Source organism: Dermochelys coriacea, chromosome 1 (assembly GCF_009764565.3).
Source record: "Dermochelys coriacea isolate rDerCor1 chromosome 1, rDerCor1.pri.v4, whole genome shotgun sequence".
Classification (NCBI taxonomy): domain Eukaryota; kingdom Metazoa; phylum Chordata; order Testudines; family Dermochelyidae; genus Dermochelys; species Dermochelys coriacea.
In genome coordinates this window covers 101,958,677-101,976,934 of record NC_050068.2, presented here as the reverse complement: position 1 = coordinate 101,976,934, position 18,258 = coordinate 101,958,677, and positions in this window count along the sequence as shown.

Genomic DNA, 18,258 nt, shown 5'->3' with positions numbered 1-18,258 from the left:
ATGCCTCTTTCTTCCTCATTTCTTTCTTATTACTGGAGAGATCGGCTACCTTTCACTGTACTAAATCATTTTACTATGGTGACTAATGCCTTGTGTAGACTAGGATTTAAAAGTCTGTTAGAATTTGTTAGCTAACGTGTTAGTAGCCTAGTGCAGACAAAGCAGTGTAATCTTTAACACATGCTAAACCAGTTGAGTTTGCCTGCGCTTCCCCAGATTTATTGAGCCCCTTCTCCTCCAGATTTATTGTGACCAGCATTGCATGTGTTAGAAATGGTGTGTTTTGTCTACTCTAGACTTTTAAACATGTTAGCTAACATAACTCTAAATGTTAATCTAGGTAAATCCTAAAATAATATCTGCACAAGAATTTTTTTGCTGAAAATTACCCACCATTGTTAGGACTGGTTCATTCCATTGATGTGAATGCTAGTATAGACAAGTATCACATGGTCACCAGTGTTTGTAGCATAGTGTTGCCTAACCCTGCTCAGGTAGGTCTAAATGATGTGATAATAAAAATACTGGTGGTTGCCAGCCCATTGTCTACACTAGCACTCACACTGTTTTTGCTACCAATAGAGCTGAAGCAATGGCAACAGTAGTGGGAAAATTAGGGACAAAAGGCTGAGCATAGATAAGGTCTAAGATGAATATTCCTCTTAAAGTTTAGCAGTGCAAATTGATGATTGGTGGGAAAAGACACTTAAGATCAGAAAAGAAAACTTATCAAGGATAGAGTGACTTCCCTTGACTGCTCATGGGTCACACATTTTTAAAATAAATATGGCTTCCCCAGTAGCAGCAATGGTAACTTACAGGGTTATTTCTGTGTAGGCTTTGCTAGAGCACTCATCACAATAGCATGAGTGCCTCACAAACATTAATTAATTTATCATTGCCACACGCTGAGAGGTAGGGGAACATAATATGATAACAAGAATGGCCACCTTGGATCAGACCAGTGGTCTATTCTAGCCCAATACCCTGTCTTCTGACAGTGGCCAGTGTGAGATGTTTCAGAGCAAATGAACAGAACAGGGCAATTTATTGAGAGATCCAGCCCCTGTTGTCCAGTCCCAGCTTCTGACAGTCAGAAGATTAGTGACACTTAGAGTGTAGAGTTGCATCCATGACCATCTTGGATAATAGCCATTGACAGACCTATCCTCCATCAATGTATCTAACTCTTTTGAACCCAGTTATACTTTTGGCCTTCACAACAGCCCCTGATGACGAGTTCCGTGGATTGACTGTGTGTTGTGTGAAGTACTTCCTTATGTTTGTTTTAAACCTGTTGCCTATTAATTTCATTGGGTGACCCCTGGTTCTTGTGTTATGTGAAGGGGTAAATAACACTTCCTTATGCACTTTCTCTACACCATTCATGATTTTATTGACCTTTACCATATCCCTCCTTAGTCATCTCCTTTCTAAACTGAAAAATCCCAGTCTTTTTAATCTCTCCCCATATGCAAGCTGTTACATACCCCTAATAATTTTTGTTGCCCTTCTCTGTACTTTTTTCAATTCTTATACCTTTTTTGAGATAAGGTGAGCAGAACTGCATGCAGTATTCAGATGTGGGTGTACCATGGATTTATATAGTGGTATTATGATATTTTCTGTCTTATTATCTATCTTTCCCTTTCCTAATGGTTCCTAACATTGTAACTTGTTGACTGACATTGCACATTGAGCAGATGTTTTCAGAGAACTATCCACAGTAACTCATAGATACTAAGGTCAGAAGGGACCATTCTGATCATCTAGTCCGACCTCCTGCACAACGCAGGCCACAGAATCTCACCCACCCACTCCAATAAAAACCTCACCTATGTCTGAGCTATTGAAGTCCACAAATTAAAGACTTCAAGGAGCAGAGAATCCTCCCTCAGGTGACCCGTGCCCCATGCTACAGAGGAAGGCGAAAAACCTCCAGAGCCTCTCCAATCTGCCCTGGAGGAAAATTCCTTCCCGACCCCAAATATGGCGCCCATATGCTCAGGGTTTAGCTGATCAAGATTCACCAGCCAGATACTAGAGAAAATTTTCCTGGGTAACTCAGATCCCATCTATCTAATATCCCATCTCAGGGGATTAGGCCTATTTACCCTGAATATTTAAAGATCAATTAATTACCAAAATCACATTATCCCATCATACCATCTCCTCCATAAACTTATCGAGTAGAATCTTAAAGCCAGATAGATCTTTTGCCCCCACTGCTTCCCTTGGAAAGCTATTCCAAAACTTCACTCCTCTGATGGTTAGAAACCTTTGTCTAATTTCAAGTCTAAACTTCCTGGTGGCCAGTTTATACCCATTTGTTCTTGTGTCCATATTGGTACTGATCTTAAATAATTTTAAGATCAGCACCAATATATTACTTTTTCAAAAAATGAGATTAGGTTGGTTTGGCACGATCTACCTTTTGTAAAACCATGTTGTATTTTATCCCATTCACCATTGACTTCAATGTCCTTAACTAATTTCTCCTTCAAAATTTTTTCCAGGACCTTGCATACTACAGATGTCAAACTAAATGGCCTGTAGTTACCCGGATCACTTTTTTTCCTTTCTTAAAAATAGGAACTATATTAGCAATTCTCCAATCATTCAGTACTACTCCTGAGTTTACAGATTCATTAAAAATTCTTGCTAATGGGCTTGCAATTTCAGGTGCCAATTCCTTTAATATTCTTGGATGAAGATTATCTGGGCCCCCCGATTTAGTCCCATTAAGCTGTTTCAGTTTCGCTTCTACCTCAGATATGGTAATATCTACCTCTATATCCTCCTTCCCATTTGTCATGCTACCATTATCCCTAAGATCCTCTTCAGCCTTATTAAAGACTGAGGCAAAGTATTTGTTTAGATATTGGGCCATGCCTAGATTATCTTTAACCTCCACTCCATCCTCAGTGTTAAGCGGCCCCACTTCTTCTTTCTTAGTTTTCTTATTTATATGGCTATAGAACCTTTTACTATTGGTTTTAATTCCCTTTGCAAGGTCCAACTCTACTCGACTTTTAGCCTGTCTCACTTTATCCCTACATGTTCTGACCTCAATAAAGTACCTTTCCTTGCTGATTCCTCCCATCTTCCACTCTCTATATGCTTTCTGCTTCTTCTTAATCACTTCTCTAAGATGCTTGCTCATCCAGCTTGGTCTACAACTCCTTCCTATGAATTTTTTCCCCTTTCTTGGGATACAGGCTTCCGACAGCTTCTGCAGCTTTGATTTAAAGTAATCCCAGGCCTCCCCTACCTTTAGATCCATAAGTTCTTCAGTCCAATCCACTTCCCTAACTAATTTCCTTAATTTTTGAAAGTCAGCCCTTTTGAAATCAAAAACCCTAGTTGCAGATTTATTTTTGTTAATCCTTCTATTTAGTTTGAACTGAATTAGCTTATGATCACTTGAACCAAGATTGTCCCCTACAACCATTTCTTCTATGAGGTCCTCACTACTCACCAAAATTAAATCTAAAATGGCATCCCCTCTAGTCAGTTCAGCAACTACTTGATGAAGGAATCCATCAGCTATCGCATCTACGAAAATCTGAGCCCTATTATTATTACTAGCACTGGTCCTCCAGTCTATATCTGGGAAGTTAAAGTCTCCCATGATCACACAGTTTCCATTAGTATTTACTTTATTAAAAACATTCAAAAGGGCTCTATCCATATCCAAATTAGATCCAGGCAGTCTATAGCACACCCCAAGCACTAACTAGTAGAGCCTCTCCTACGATATCTTCCCCAATGTAATTTTTGCCCAGATGGACTCTGTCTTATCCATTGCATCGTTTCTTATTTCTTTACATTCTACCTCATCATAGATATACAATACTACTCCACCACCTTTACCTTTATTTCTATCTTTCCTAAACAGCACGTACCCTTCAATACCTGTAGTCCCGTCATGACTACTATTCCACCATGTTTCTGTTATCCCTATAATATCTGGTTTCACTTCCTGCACCAGTAGCTCTAGTTCCTCCATTTTGTTACGTAGGCTCCTCGCATTGGTGTACAAACATCTTAATTTTTGCTGTTTGGCCTCGCTCACATTTTGTACCCTATTAGGCACAGTCATTCTACAGCCACTATAACCTATTAGACTAGTATCCACACCGCCCTCGCTCCTTATATACATTCTCCTACCCACGGCTGTATCCTTTCTTACTTCGTCTTCTTCCCTCAATGCTAAAATCTGGCGTGGAGATTACCTGGACATCTCCCAACCATCTCCCCCAGATTCCTAGTTTAAAGCTCTCTTTATCAGTTGTGCCAGCCTCCATCCTAGAAGTCTATTTCCTTCCCTACTCAGATGAAGTCCATCCCGAGAGAACTGTCCTCTGTCCATGAATGCCTCCCAGTGGCCATACATCCCAAAGCCCTCCTTATAGCACCACTGCCTAAGCCATCTGTTGACAGTCATAATCTTGTCACACCTTTGTTGCCCTTCTCTAGGAACAGGCAGGATCCCGCTAAAGATCACCTGAGCCTCAATTTCCTTAAGCGTCTTCCCCAGCCTAGCATAGTCTCCCTTAATACTTTCCAGTGAGGATCTAGCCATATCATTTGTTCCCACATGAAGGATAATTAGGGGATTCTTTCCCGCTCCCTTTAGGATCCTTTTCAAACTCAGGTCTACATCCCGTATCTTAGCACCCGGAAGAGAGCACACCCTTCTATTCTCTGGATCAGCTCTAGTTACAGGCCTGTCTATTCTTCTCAATAAAGAGTCCCCGATCACATAGACCTGCCTTTTCCTGGTGATGGTGCTATTCTCCAGTTCCCTCTCCCCTGTTCCCTCTGGCTGCAAGTTCTTTCCATTCCTATTTTCCCTTATAATCCTCTTCAACCCATCCTGTATCCTTCTGGGGCTCATATTTGGTGTAGTCTCCCTTGACTCTTCCCCTTTTCCTATAGGACTAGCCTCTCTTCTCTTCTTCCTTGCCCTTCCACCTTCAGCAACTACCTGCTGAGCCCCTTCTTCATTTTCCAACTCTGCAAACCTGTTCCTAAGCTCTATTTCTCCTTCCCTAGCCTGTCTTTTCCTCTGCCTGGTTCTTTTAGTCACATGCTTCCACTGACCACTTTCCTCACCCAGTCTCCCCTCAAAATTCCCCAGCCCTGCTTCCATCTGTAAGTCTGAGCTTTTCCCTTCAGATACCTCACATCTTTGCTCCATCATCTGCTCAACCCCCTTCCTAAACTCAACCAGACTTTCCACCTGCATCTCCAAACCTCAGATCTTTTCCTCCATCAGCTCTATCAGACGGCATTTCATGCAGAAAAAACTCTTACCAGGTCCCCCCTCCAGGATCATGTACATACCACAGCTTCCACATCCAGTCATCCTCATTGTGTCTTCCGCTACAGGAGTCACTCCCACAGCTGCCTCCGTATCCATCATAGCATTCCCACCTAGTCCTGTGAATCTGGGAAACACAAGCCACACCAAAAAGACCACCCTCCTCCCCACAAAAACAAACCCCAAACAAGCACCACAATACAAACTCCCACTTAAATTCCCCTGTTTACAGCTCTGTTTGCTAGCTCCTGTGCCACTGCCTGACTGGCTGGCTACCTTTTATAGGACCCCTAGTCAGAAAAGCTCCGCCCCCTAATCAGGACTCAGCTTCTCTCCCAGCACAAAGCCCCTACAAGCCTCTATACACACACACACACACACACACACACACACACGCACATAAATAAATACTAAAGATACAAAAGCAAGTACAAATACAAAGATCTCTTATCTTGAGTGGTAACAGCTAATTTAGACCGCATCATTTTGTATGTACAGTGAGATTGTTTTTCAACGTGCATTACTTTGCATTTGTCAACACTGAGGTATCAATATTTCCATTTTGCAGAGAGGGATCTGAAGCACAGAGAGATTACAAGGATTTTTAACAAGGTTCACAGAAATTCCAAGTTTTAGTCCAGTGTCATTTACCACAAGACCATCTATAATCTAACATGGAGCAATTATCTGGATAATAAGCTTTTCTGAAAATATAAATGTGACTTCAGCTATTACAAGAAACTTCAAACTAAAAATACAAGAGAAATAAAAGTAGCACTTTTAATAATTATGTAATGTGCATCATTGTCTTAAATATTCTGAAAATGCCTTTTGGGTTCTAAAGTGTCAAAAAGGGTAAAAGTCACTATGGTAGCTCTGTCTGAGAAAGGACTGTAGGAGTGGATTTATTTAGGGATTAATAACAAGAATTTTAGTTATAAGTTGGGGACGCATCAATTAGAAGTAACGGAAGAGGAAAAGGACCTTGGAGTATTGGTTGATCATAGGATGACTATGAACTGCCAATGTGATATGGCTGTGAAAAAAGCTAATGCGGTTTTGGGATGCATCAGGAGAGGCATTTCCAGTAGGGATAAGGAGGTTTTAGTACCATTATACAAGGCACTGGTGAGACCTCACCTAGAATACTGTGTGCAGTTCTGGTCTCCCATGTTTAAAAAGGATGAATTCAAACTAGAGCAGGTACAGAGAAGGGCTACTAGGATGATCCGAGGAATGGAAAACTTGTCTTATGAAAGGAGACTTAAGGAGCTTGGCTTGTTTAGCCTAACTAAAAGAAGGTTGAGGGGAGATATGATTGCTCTCTATAAATATATCAGAGGGATAAATACAGGAGAGGGAGAGGAATTATTTAAGCTCAGCACCAATGTGGACACAAGAACAAATGGGTATAAACTGGCCACCAGGAAGTTTAGACTTGAAATTAGACAAAGGTTTCTAACCATCAGAGGAGTGAAGTTTTGGAATAGCCTTCCAAGGGAAGCAGTGGGGGCAAAAGATCTATCTGGTTTTAAGATTCTACTTGATAAGTTTATGGAGGAGATGGTATGATGGGATAATGTGATTTTGGTAATTAATTGATCTTTAAATATTCAGGGTAAATATGCCTAATCCCCTGAGATGGGATATTAGATGGATGGGATCTGAGTTACTAGAGAAAGTAGGAAGAAAGTAGGAAGCTTTTGCTTTGCTCGCTGAGGTAACAAATAAAAAGGCCAAACATTTACCTATATAGAAAAAAATCAATGTCAATTGCTCTGTTATAAAGTTATTTCTGCTGACCTTTGCGATGGATATATTGAAGCCCAAGCAAAACCTCTCCATTTCTGTGTGCTCTTTGCTTTATCGTTAGTGCCAGATTAGATGTACAGACTTGTAAATATTTTAATGTAAGGTCCATTTGAAAATCAAGGTGTGTGACAAAATGTAGATTCAAAAGTCCTCAGGCTAGTCGTTTGTTTTCTGTTCAGAGAGTTCCATTGTCACCTGTACCACTTTCTTATTGTGTCTGGCTTTGGGCAAATCACTTAACTGTGCTTCTGCTACCCTATTTGTAAAATAAATGTATTAATACCTACTTTGCTGGGGTGTTGTAGGCTTTATTAATGTCTACAAACTCCGGATGAAAAGCACAATATAAATACCGAGAAATATTATTGTTGATTACAAAAATAAGGATTTGGCAAAAAAAAATCTAAAAAGTGAATATTATCCTAATTGGAGTTATTAGCAGCTATTGCTCTTAACAAGGATTTTACTTTTGACCCATTAAATATTTATGCTATTTGTAAAGGGTAATATCATAATTTCCCTGGTAGTTAACGTCATTAAGTGTATACTGATCTTTAAATTACAGCACAGGGTAGGTAGGTGAATGCAGACTGTAGTAATGAATTGCTTGCATAGTAGGATTGCTTTAGTGCTCTTTCTTATAACATCTCAAACTTTGTCACTATTTCTTCCAAAGTGTTTAATAATTTAAAAAGTGGCAGTTGCCACAATATGTTAGGAAAGCTGATAGCTGGCAGCAATAATCTGAAAATATTGTCCTTGTTTTCTTGCAAGCACCATGGGTGTTTGGTAGATGTGGAGAAATACAATTCAATATTCTTTGGGTAGGATGAGGCACAGAGTTTGATAGAATCATCACACCTCAGAATATCCCTTCTCTGCAGTACTGCTACAAGCTGATGTTTAACTTATTGTGTATCTAATTTACTGTGTTAAACTGAATTGTGAGTAAATTCCACTTGTTTCATTGACAGTTTTTTCTTTTCTCCCAGCATCGGTTTTCTTTATTGACTATTAAGTTGACATTTGTGACCCTAGTTAATTTTTACATGCTTTCTGTCATAAATTATTAGGATACAAAGTTAATAGATTTTTCTCCTGGATATTTTCATATATAACTTCAGTTCTGTTTTATCCTCAATGCCAATGGTGTATTGCACATGTTTAACCTTTTTGATCATGTGCATAGTATGGTGATTCACTGAGCAGTTTATAGAAAAAGAATGAATTACTCAACTATCCTCTGAAAACTTAACCTAAGTTAGTTTCCACCCTAGTCAACAGTGTAGAGGAGTACAGTATGGGCTGTGTGTGCGTAACCTTACTAAAACCAACACAGGGTTAAACTACATAATGAATACATTCAGTGTGCCTGGAAATGTACTGCACTTCCTGGTACCATGCAATATCTTACTGAGAAGCAGGTTGTTAATATAAACCCATTGTTATGACCGGAACTATGTACAGAAATGAGATAACATACTTCCAATGGTACTGTGTAGCTGCAGCCTGTGACTGCCCAGTCCTGGACTTCTTTATTTCTATCCCCAATAAGCAGTGTGTCACAGGACACTAATGACTGCATAAAAGGTGTATAAGAAGTGTGGCATCTCTACAGATCCTGGAGGTTTTACTCAACAGCACAGGATCCTGTCTCTTTAAATGTCTCCCCTGATTTCAGACTGCTGAACCAAACAGGGTATTTGGTAGCATTTTCTGGACCTACCACATAGAGAAAATTTAACTGGGAGTAATCTGATTGAGGGAATTTATCTGGACAAAAAGAGTCTCTTTAAAAGACTGGAGAAAACATACTTTTAAATCTGGAAGCCAAGTTCTATAGAAATTAGAGGAAAGAGAGGCCAAAGATGGCCACCAAAGATTGAAAAAAATGACCCTGTTCGTTCAGCTTTTCTGGAGTGATGTAAGCCTTACCTGTAAAATGAACTGCCTTAGTTACCTTGAATCCAACAGAGGAAATCATAAAAACTTCTAAAAATGACCTAAATGGATTTTCTATACTTCAAAAAACAAACAAACCTAAAGCCCAATATGTTGTGATCATTCAAATGCCTTTTCACCTTGCAGGGTTGTAAGATATTGAACCGTAAACTTGACCCTTTTTCAAGACTGATATTGCCTGTGCTGAGCATTGGGCCAGAGAGTTTTTGAAAGGAAAATGTCATATTTGGAGGAAGAAAGAAACATCTACCTGGCAGTTTGAGGTAAAAAGAAATGTTGGCTTTTGAAGGTCAGAAGTTGAGAATTTTTGAAATACAGTTGGTGGAGATGGATTAGTGGGCAGAGTGCAGGTGTACATCATAAATGTGGTTTTTCTACATGATTCCATGATATACCACATGATCATTACTGCCACATTGTAACATACTGGCAGTTTTTGCCTGGAAAATTTACCCTGTAGCAGATGATGTTCCCCCTGGAAAAGGATTAAGTAGTCTTCTGACTCACTAAGGCTTCTAGATATAAGGGAGTTTTCTCTCAGATATCTACGATGTGGGCTGAGCATTCTTGAGGTTGGAATTCTAGAACCTTGAGAATAGCCTTGAATTGATGTGTGTTATTGTTAATTTCTTTATTAATAAAGCCAAACCCCAACAAAGAAATGAATTTTGGACTCTGAACAATGTGTTGATTCTTAGAGAAGCTGGGAAAGGCACCTGCTCACATTTTAAAATATAACATTATTTAGTTATATTAGTTAAAGACAAGTTTTTAAGCATGACTTTGTGGTCAGCTTAAAAACTTGTCTTTGACTAAGATACTAATTAATGTAACGCTAATTGGGAACTGTGGAGAATAAGAGGGTTTTGAGTTTTGGGGGTTTTTTTAGGAAGATTAGATCATCTCAGTTTATCTGTTTGATATTATCCTGCCTGGCTGAAAGGAGTTAAATGAGAGGAGGCTGTTAGGGAAGCAACAAACAGGAAATGAAACAATGGCAAAAATAAGGTACAGTTCAAAGAATATCAAGAGTCCTTGAGGGAACAAAGGGGAAGCTATTGATTGGGAAACACCCTCTGCCAGGCTATAGCTCTGCTGCTAAGATTTATTCTTCCAAACCTGAGCCTAGGATCAAAGGGGATTCTCAAACCTTAAAGATGCTGGGCCTATGGAAGAAGGAGAGATGAGTAGGTTGTCAGCAGCTGCCCAGTGGGGAAAAGCTGACAGACACGCTGAGTAAGCAGCCCAGAGATGGACATGAGTGGGTTGAATGGAATTTACTAAAAAGCTTTCAAGGAAAGATTAAGCTGTATGTAAGGGGAAATATGCCTATAGGCCTTTTTTGTTTTATCCCTTTGCTCTGCATGCTATGTACCTTTGGGTGACTAAATAATCCTTTGTTTTGAAGAAACTGCTTTTGAGTCACTTGAATCAGCTGCTGTCACAGGCTCACAGAGGAAGATGGGTTTCAGGTGCCAAAGTCAATTGGGCCTGTCATGTTAAAGAGATTGAGAAACAGGGCTGCCATGCTAAGGTCCAGTCTGAGTGGCTGAGCCACCAGTGAGAGAGGTGAAAGAAGCTAGGCCTGTGACTGTCACCTAAGGGCTGTACTTGAGAAGGACTAACAGAAGTCCAAAGCACAGCTTGCTTGTAAACAAGACAGAAGTATATAGGAAAAAGCGTAACAACTGTGTATAGACCAGTGGTTCCCAAACTTGTTCTGCCACTTGTGCAGGGAAAGCCCCTGGCGGGCCAGACCGATTTGTTTACCTGCTGCGTCCGCAGGTTCGGAGAACGTGGCTCCCAGTGGCCGCGGTTCGCTGCTCCAGGCCAATGGGAGCTGCTGGAAGCGGCGCGGGCCAAGGGACGTACTGGCCGCCGCTTCCAGCAGCTCCCATTGGCCTGGAGCAGTGAACCATGGCCACTGGGAGCCACAATCGGCCAAACCTGCAGACACGGCAGGTAAACAACCGGTGTGGCTCGCCAGGTTATTTCCCTGCACAAGTGTTGGAACAAGTTTGGGAACCACTGGTATCGACTAATATGAAATATATTTAATATGGTGTAGCATAAAAGTTTTATTGGCATGGCAACATCATTACAAAGTTACTCCAAACAGCTGAGAAAGTATTGTGTACTGAAATATGCATGTCTTGTCCTTGTTAAAAATAATGAGTTTGTCTATGATGTGGGCTACTTTAATTACTTTTGTAGTAAATATTAAACAGGAGGGAATTGGGGGGCATGTAACCGTCTTTGCTTATCTTTGTCACCTCTGCTTTAGTGACCTGAAGTGTGAATGAGATTTTTCTCAAGATCTGTTTTTGTTAATCGTAAAGATTCTTTTAAAATACACTCAAATTATTTGTTCACATGCAGTAACCAAATCTCTCAATTATTGGAAAGCTATTCGTATTCCTGCTGATGGATAAGAGTCTAGAATATTTAATCAGAACTGTTTATTTCATGTAAACCTTTTCTCTGGAGTCTCAGACTTGGAAAGTAGCAATGGTTATATAACTTTTATTCCAATGACAGGGTTATTGCCTGCAGCTCAGAAGGAAAAAATATTGTGACTGTGATTTCCTGGTCAGTTATTGAAGCAAGTCTGGTCCATAAAACAAAAAAGGTTCAGATAAGGGGTTGGTGATTCCATTCTGAGTTACCTAGCACTTGAATAAATATAGGAAAGATTGATTAATGTAGCCGGTAGCTACAAATGTGTAGATGTACCAGAGGTTTAGTACTGTATACATAGTGTTACTTTGGTGAATAGTCAAGCAGTCTGTGTGCTTGACGGTACTAGGAAGAGGTTTTGAGATCCAATCTTCCATTACTGAATGTTTATAGCTCGCACTAACATTAGTGCAAGTTACCTGCACAGCTGTAAGACAAAAGGTGCAGAATATCTTGAATTGGCTTATTTACTCATATGTGTAAAATTAAGTGAACAATGACTTCAGCTTTCAAATGGAGCTAGTGCTGCATAGAATTACACACTCTGTGCCACATCCAACTCAGGGTTCTAGTTAATTTGTTGTTTAGACTTTTGAAATATATGAAGCAATCACGTTTTTACAGGCTGTCAAGTTATGTCAAGGCACTAAAACACCTTCTGGAAAGAAATGATATTCAATATGTCTTTTAGTTTCTTTAAACAATTCCTATAGTGCTTTGTGTAAAATCAAAGGTAACGCTGGCATTGCTTCAGGAAAGGATAGAGAAAATATGTAAGAGCACTTTCCATATCCAGGAATTCTGGGGGCTGGTGTGGCATCCATTGAAGGCTAAGGCAACCAGGAGGCTGCCCTAAATTACATCCCTGCTTCAATGCCGTGTATAGGTCATTCCAAGAATGCAGAATTGCTGGGGTGCAGGAGCATCCTGAGAACACCTCCTCTCTCCCGACCCAGACATGCTTCTACTGTGCCCACAAGAATGCCACCTACACCCAGGGCTGTGCGTACAGAGCGAATGGAGACAGTTCTGGAGGTATCCCTGGCTCTGGGAAGTATGCCTGTCCTGTGACTCTCTTGTGTCTAGCAGTTCCAGAGTGGCACTAGTGCAATAGTGAATCGGAGCATGGATTGTTAAGATTTGTTTTAGCTATTTTTAGTAAGGAACTTAGCATTTTACTTATTTCTAACTAAAATCTCTTGCTCATGTGAGCAGTAGTGGGGAAAGTGGTAAATAAATTAACCTACAATTCAAGCTTGTCAGCGTGAGGAATGAACCCTCAGTCTCAATCTGTGCACTCTGTTGTTGTTTGAAAGTTGAAACACAGATGTCAAGGATTAGCTGTTCTTGCTCTACTGCTCTGGGCCTCTTCCCCATTCTACCCCAAGGCCGTGCCAGACAATTTCTTTTATGTTGGTGCTCTCCACGTCAGCACTGAAATCCCCTCACCTCCCCACCCTTGATCTGAAGACAGGTATGTAATACTCTTCAAAAATAGTAACGGGCAGTATTTTCTCAAACGGAGCACTCAGATTCAATTTAGATTAGCTAAAAGGAAGTGTTTTTATTAAAGCATGTAGGGAAAGAAATGTTTTAACTAGAACCAGAACAATTTTTATTTATATTGATTTCCCTCTTCCCCCAATCGTATCTTCAACACTCTCGGGCTACCCAGGGATTATAAACAACTATATTGAATAAAATATTAAACCATAAACACGCTGACACCTGAAATTGTTCAGAACACTGCTACAACACTGAAGCAATGAGGTAGCAGCTTCAAAATAAAGCCCCCCAGCCTAGCATCCTCCTCCCAAAATAAAAATGTGTTGGTGTTATATCCAGAAAGCAAGTGAAGCTATTCTACTACCCTATTTATGAATTACACAGAAAATATTATTTAACACATTATGGTGTTAACTATAGAACCCTGAGCTGCCATTCTTTCTCTGGAGTAGGTATGCAGAACCCCTCATTGTCGACTCTGTTCTAAAGAGACAATCATTCTAAGCCATAATGATTTGGACTGGTTCTGGGCAGACCAGGTTCTTCAAAACGATGAGCAGCATTCATATAGGTTACATTGTTACATCTTGGGTTGTAGGATAAACCACAAGGCAAGGAAATGTGACAGCCCCAGTAGTGCATGTGTCAAATGAAGGCCATAAGGATAGATGAGTTTGGGAAGGCTTTGGTACAGCAGCAAACCCACACATAATTAAAAATGCATAAAAACAACAATTTGAGATAATACAATAATTATTACATTCATATTGATCAACTGCTTGCTTTCATAAATGGCTGTATAGATTCAACATGAGGCTATAGTAATCTCCTAATAACCAACAGCTTATACATTATGCACAATAGATAGCCATACATAGAACAGAGTATGTGGGAGTAGGTGATGGTGGGGAACAGTGACATTGAAATGAAAAGCAAAGCAAAAGATAGACTTAAAAGAACTGACTTGAAGAGTTTAGAAATTTTGAAGTGGAAAATTGTTAGGCTGGTAGATTAGATGGTAAGGTAAAAAAAAAGGTAAAAGGTAAGGTACCATTAGATGGTAAAAAAACAGAAAATTGTATTTTATTATTACACGTATCTGTGGTGTATTCTCAAATGGGCACTTCACCCCCAAACCTCCAGAAGTCTCCTGGACTGGCCCTGCCTCCTCACCTACTCCTGCAAGACTTTGGGGGGCAGGGACGTGTGTGTGTGTATGTGGAGGATTATGCTTTGAAATACAAGCTGGTCTGAGATTTTGAAATTGTAAGATATTCCGGCCTGCTCAGATAAAACCAGTGAGTCCAAAGCTTGAATGGCTGTACTGATAAACAGTAGTGCTGATGAGGTGAGATAGAAAAGGGGATGAAGTTTTGTTTTCTGAATAAATGGTATTTTATACATTTTAAATAACTTTTTAAGATTTTGATTCAGACTTTGTATATATCACAATCAAAATATTGTATTCTGCATTAGAGTTAGACTATTCCAGGTCTTTTGACTTCATATAGAGTCCATGAGTCCATATGATTCTTCACTGAGTTTATTTCATCAGGTATAGTTTCAATTCTAGTTGAAGTTCTGACAGAAGTTTCTGATGGGAATGATATTAAAATATATAGAAGGAAACCATTAGGCTTTAATTATCAGTTTTCCAAGCAGCAGAGTCATAAAGTGTGTGTATGCGTATATGTATGTGTGTATGTGTATATATATGTGTATGTGTGTGTGTATGTGTATATATATATATGTGTGTGTGTGTATGTGTGTGTGTGTGTGTGTGTGTGTATATATATATATATATATATATAAATATAATTTTTTTTAAAACTGTTGCTTGTTTGTTGATGGAGGAACTTGTGTTTTCAAAAATAAGAAAAAAATTTGCAACTAGGTTTCACAAACAAATATACACATGTGTGAAGCAGAATGAATTTTACACTATGAGCCTTATCCTGAAACCCTAACTCAAGCATGTTATTAATATGAATTCTCCCATGCAAGCCAAAGACTTATTTTTCTCATGTGTCAAATTTTCAGAATTGGTCCTTAGGATATGATTAACCACTTGAGTTATTTAGGAGTTGCTTTGATTCCAAGATGGATTTTTAAAATCTGGTTCTGGCTTTTCTGTGAGGGTGGCATGGGGGAGAGGGTGGTATGGGTGTGTGATTTTTTTAAACTATAAACTGTTTGGGGGCTGGGACAGTATCTTCTTTTATAGGTGGCAGCACATTTTATGTGTTACCAAAATACAAGTACATTTTAGAATAATAATTGGAACACATACAGAATACTCCTCACCACCACACACACATAAACCATTCTAATTTTCCATGAAACAATAAATCTATGCCAGAATAGACTCTTGGTCCTTTTATCTGTTTTAGATTTGGCCACAATTCTCCCATAAGGCATGCTAAAATGGTGGCTGCTATGGGAGAGGAATGTTTTTGCTGCAAGTGTTGTGCAGTACAGAAATTCAAAGCATAACAAAATTCTACAGACATAGGATGGTATCCTGTCCTGAAATACATTATTACACATCACATCTTCTAAACTGTGCTACCGGTACTGTATTACGCTGGTACAAATGTGAGCTGCTTTATCCATGGTATGTAGTCGTGTGCACCAGGATGATGGCAGTCCAGCCATGTGAAAGAGGCCCGGGAAGACTGGCAGTGCTGCCTACAGCAGAATGTAGGTCAGGGGTTTGCTACCATCAAATGCTGGCCAGTGATTGCTAGAACTTAGTGCCACTGCCTCTGTTCCTGTCCCTGCACTGCTCATGGCCTCTAAGAGGAAGGGGTTTCAGTGTCAGGGGTTTCACTGGCAGTGAAAGAAACACTCTGTGAAGCCCGGGTTGTTGTGGACCTTGTTCTTTTTATGGTAGAGGGTTGTTCTAATGTGGAGTATGTCTGATGAAAAATAGCCCTGCTCAGACTAATCTGCCATAAGGCTTTTAAAGCTAGCCCTATATAAACTGATGGGTAGATGGTTGGTTCAGTGAAGTAGTTGAGTATTTATTACTCTTATACTTGTAACTTATCTACAGCATATATAGAGAGAAATGTTCAGCAGAAATTAAGTAAAAGCAACATATGTTACCAAGCATATGTTAATAGGAGACCTGGAGCAGTATTACATGGGTAATTAGGTTGCACAACAACTGGAGATAATGAAGAAATGGGCCTGGCTAAAAAACTAAGGGTCAGATTCTGTGTTGTATCTCCAACATTTTCTGTTTTCTTTGTTCTATGAAACATGGTTGTGAGGTTGGTTCCTTGCCTGCTTACTGCAGTTCAAAAATTTTGTTGACACTTGCCAGCTGCATTTACAGCAGGAGGCCATTACGTCTAGTATTTGGATTTCATGTTGTTTTTCAGTTTAAGGAGTTGGTCAGTTGGTCTGGACAAACTCTTGGTCCTTGAAGAACCCACTTATCTTATGGTTCAGCACTCTCCAGAGGGGAAAGGTCCATTAAGTTTTATGAGCTAAAAAAGTTGAATCATCCACTGGAATCAGGAATGACGAGTAAGCTAGGTTTAGTACCAAGGCGGCCTACAGCAAATCACTTCTGTTCTCTACAGGAGATTTCATCTCCCTCATCTGGAACTACAAAGAGAGCTTCAAAGCCTCTAGGCATCTGCTAGAATTAGGAACAACTTCTAAGGAATGTCTACTTATGTCAGAAGGAGGTTTCACTGCAGTCAGATGAAACTACTGGTGATGAGAGCTTATATGGTAGCCAGAAAGGCAAAAACAAAATATTTGTTTAAATAAAATCCAAATTCAGGTATGAAAAATAACAAAACCTATTTGCATTAGGCCTGAAATACTTTAATATTACACACTTTGTATAGCTTTTGCCATGGACATTTTTTGATTATTTTTATTATAGGCAGCACAGGTAATGATTCCTATAATTAATGTTGCCTGACAGTTTCCTTTATAACAGACCCATTTTCAATGGATTATTATTTTGCCAAACTTAACCATTTGGGCTGAAATTTTCTATACTAAGATGTCTGCCTCCAGCTATGTGTGTAAGTTTAAGCTAAACACTTCAGCTGCTTCTGAGAATGAGGTCAAAGAAAAATATGTTGTTTTGGCTAAGTTGTTAGTGTCTGAAAAATCTTAGTTTCTACATGCTTAGTGATTGATGATAGGCAATCACTCATTACCAAGTATGATCATCTTCTATGGGAGTTATGGATCCTCAGGTGGCTAATAAGGCCAATCCTTGAACCTCAAGTTCTATTGCAATGAGGGCAGATGTTTTCAGGCTCATCAGGAGGCTGTTAATCATGACTGGAAGTCAGTCTCTCCTTCCTTCTTCATCTCTTGTCCTCTTCAGCTTGTTGGCGAACAAGTTCAAAATTCAGGGGACCATTACGTAGGACTTCACTCCATTTTAAGCGATCCTGGGCCAAGTGTCTCCCAAGTGTCAGTGTCAATATTACACTTTTTTAGGTTGTCCTGCAGTAAGTCCTTATATCACTTCCATTGTCCACACACGTTTCAGTACTCTTCTTTCAGCTGAGAGAACAGTACCTGTTTTGGGAGGCGATGGTCTGGTATCCGGGCAATGTGACCAGTCCAGTGGAATTGCTGATGGATGATCGTTGCCTCGATACTGGTGGTCTTTGCCTTTTCCAGGACACTAGTACTGGTGCGCCTGTCTTCCCATTTGATCTTCAGAATCTTATGAAGGCAGTGTTGATAGTGCCTCTCAAGCAAGGACTTTCAAGTGGTGTCTATAGGTTGTCCAAGTTTCGGACTCATACAATAGTGTTGGGAGAATAATGGCTTGATAAACAAGAAGGAATGTCATGATATTCAAAAACCCTGTGCTGTAAATGAGAAAAAGCTACACTGGCACAGCTCAGGCAATGTTGAATTTCTGCATCAATATCTGCCTTGGATGAAAGATGACTTCCAAGGTAGAGGAAGTGATCAACATTCTCCAGTGCCACTCCATTGATTTTGATAGATGGGGCATGTAATACCTCATTTGGAATGGCTGATAGAGCACTTTTTAGTCTTCTTGATATTAAGAGTGAGACCAACATATGCATAAGCATCGACAAACACATTCCAGATAGTTTGAAGATCTTTCTCAGAGTGGGCAAAGATTGTGTTGTCATCAGCATACTGAAGTTCCACAATAGATGTTGTGGAAATCTTACTCTTGG